The sequence below is a fragment of the Macrobrachium rosenbergii genome, chromosome 12 (assembly GCF_040412425.1).
Source record: "Macrobrachium rosenbergii isolate ZJJX-2024 chromosome 12, ASM4041242v1, whole genome shotgun sequence".
NCBI lineage: Eukaryota > Metazoa > Arthropoda > Malacostraca > Decapoda > Palaemonidae > Macrobrachium > Macrobrachium rosenbergii.
In genome coordinates, this window is record NC_089752.1 from 102,474,821 (window position 1) to 102,477,320 (window position 2,500).

General features: G+C 36.2%; 1 protein-coding gene across 1 annotated transcript in view; it reads left to right on the forward strand.

Annotated features, from left to right (window-relative positions):
- Window positions 1-2,500, forward strand: part of LOC136843801 (phenoloxidase-activating enzyme-like) — a 13,500-nt gene that overhangs the window by 4,133 nt on the left and 6,867 nt on the right. The window lies entirely within an intron of this gene.

A 2,500-nucleotide genomic window follows, 5' to 3' on the forward strand; every position in this document is an offset into this window, starting at 1 on the left:
ATTTATACTCTCCACCTAGTTTCAACGCAGGGTGTCACTGTGCTTATGTAATTAGGTATTTTTATGCATTTCGAACAAAGAGTAATACATCTGAGTGAAAGACCTGGAGATGACACTGAGGCTTGTAATTATATAATTTTATTTCTTTCCTTCAGTGTATTTGTATTCACTGTAACTTACAGCTATTGTTTTATTGAGCACAATAAGCAGTGTAGGTTTTATTCCAATTCTAAAATTTGATAATTGATCCCAGGGGCTTCATTTCAGATTTTTGTTGGGGGGAGGGGCACAGATGGTTTGGCGAGCGAAGCGAGCCTAACCAGCTGTTTTTTTTTTATTTTGAGCTATTTTATGAGCTTTCTGAAGCCACATGAGCAAGGTATTTCAGCAAAATAGGCGGACAAACATTGTGTGTGATAGAGAAATATAGATAGATAGTTAGACATAGATAGACAGATAGATAGATAGATAGATAGTTAGACATAGATAGATAGATAGATAAACAGACAGACAGATAGATAGATAGATGTAACTTAATGTGGCGACACATTTGAATTTCGGTAGGAATAATGGAAAACCCGCTGCTGTTACTTCTTGGGGCTTGGGGTGTGAAGGCGGGGCAAGTTGAGGCTTGGAGGGGGCAACTTGAGTCTTGGGGGGGCCCTCCCCAAATGACGCCCCTGATTGATCCTCTTCCAACAGAAAAAGTAATTGTAATATTGTGTTTGCCTTGTTTGTAAGTCCAGAGATAGAAAGGAAAGCCCAAGGTCATGAAGTTATATTAAATGCACGTTTTCGTGTATCATAACATCAAAGTATTGTGGAGTAATGAGCTTTTCGCTAGGCATAATTTTGGGAAAATTGGTCGAATGTACAGAAGTAATTAGGGAAAGCTGCATTCATTAGCTTATATCACAGGAAACGAAACATTAACACCACCACCAAAATATCTTCATACAAAAACCTTTGATCTCCGTTTCGGTCCGTAATCATAATTTCCATAGTTGCATGACTGGGATATACAGTTCAAGTTAAATTATGTATATATAACATAGGAAAAGAATTTGGTTGTCTTATGTAAGTAAATTTCCCCCACGGGTTTCCCAGGGCTCGGGAGCAGGTGCGTGGGTTTGTTTTTACTGAACGACCAAACAAGATGAACGAAGTGGCAGTCGAAAGTGGCTCTCGAGTGTCTGTTGTTGTTTGATATTCTTGCTGACGTTTAATCCGCGTTAAAGATACTTTATTTAGAAATCAGCGCCACTGCGTCTACACATCATTGTACAGTTTCTTATTAAAATTTAGCCGTGAACAGCTCAGGCTGCCGTGGTATAAGGGTGAGATGGTGCAGGCTATGCCGAAACATCTTCAACCTTACACAACAGGGCACTTTCTCTGCCTGCTCAATTTCCCATTCTGAAAGAAGGAAAAGCCCAAGCATGTGTAACGATTTTCCAGCGTCAGATTTGCAAACGACTTTTTAGTTGATCTTCTTAAACTATGAAACTAACTGCTACACACACGCACACACACAATATATATATATATATATATATATATATATATATATATATATATATATATATATATATATATATATATATATATATATATACACACATATACGTGTGTGTGTAAACCATCAAGACATTTCTCTAAACATAGAGGGTGGCTTCAGAGGAAAAACTGCTCTTAAAACTTCCACAGATTTTACGTGTGAGTGTGTGTACATACGTATAAAATCAAGATTACTCAACCGTACATAATACTACACGCGCGACGACTGCAATTTTTATCGAAAGGAAAAGAAAAATCCTCCGAATAGAGAGATTAAATTGGAGAAAGTTGTGACCTTGAAGTCGGGAGATCCTGGAAATCATATTCGTTCATCTTTCGTTTTTCCAGAAACAGTGAAAATCAAGAAGTTTTAAGAGCTGGAAAATTCTTACGATGCAACGTATCTCTCCCTGTCTTCATTTTCCCAGTTCCATGTCATCTCCCAGGCATTAAGTGGGGGACTTTTCGCCCCCACCTTCATTTTTTTCTTCTAATTTTTCTCTGCAAGACCTGTGCTAAAGATGGGCAGCAGGTTGCCCGTTCCATAAGCTTTTGCATAAGAAAGTGAGCCAAAAGTAGTCTTTTTATGTGATATCCATTCTGTTTGTGATGTATTTACACTAGAGCTTAGGCTGAAAGTTACAAACCAGTTCTTCCTTCCTGCTGTTACACGTGGAAAGTGAGTCCTGTACCTTTTGATAGAAATACACCAACACACACACACATATATATATATATATATATATATATATATATATATATATATATATATATATATATATATATATATATATATATATATATATATATATATATATATATATATATATATATATATATATATATATATATATATGTGTGTGTGTGTGTGTAACCATTCTTGGTTTACTTCTAATGCAATGGCGATTTGGGTAGTACTGTCAAGAAGTAAATTCTTGTTTAG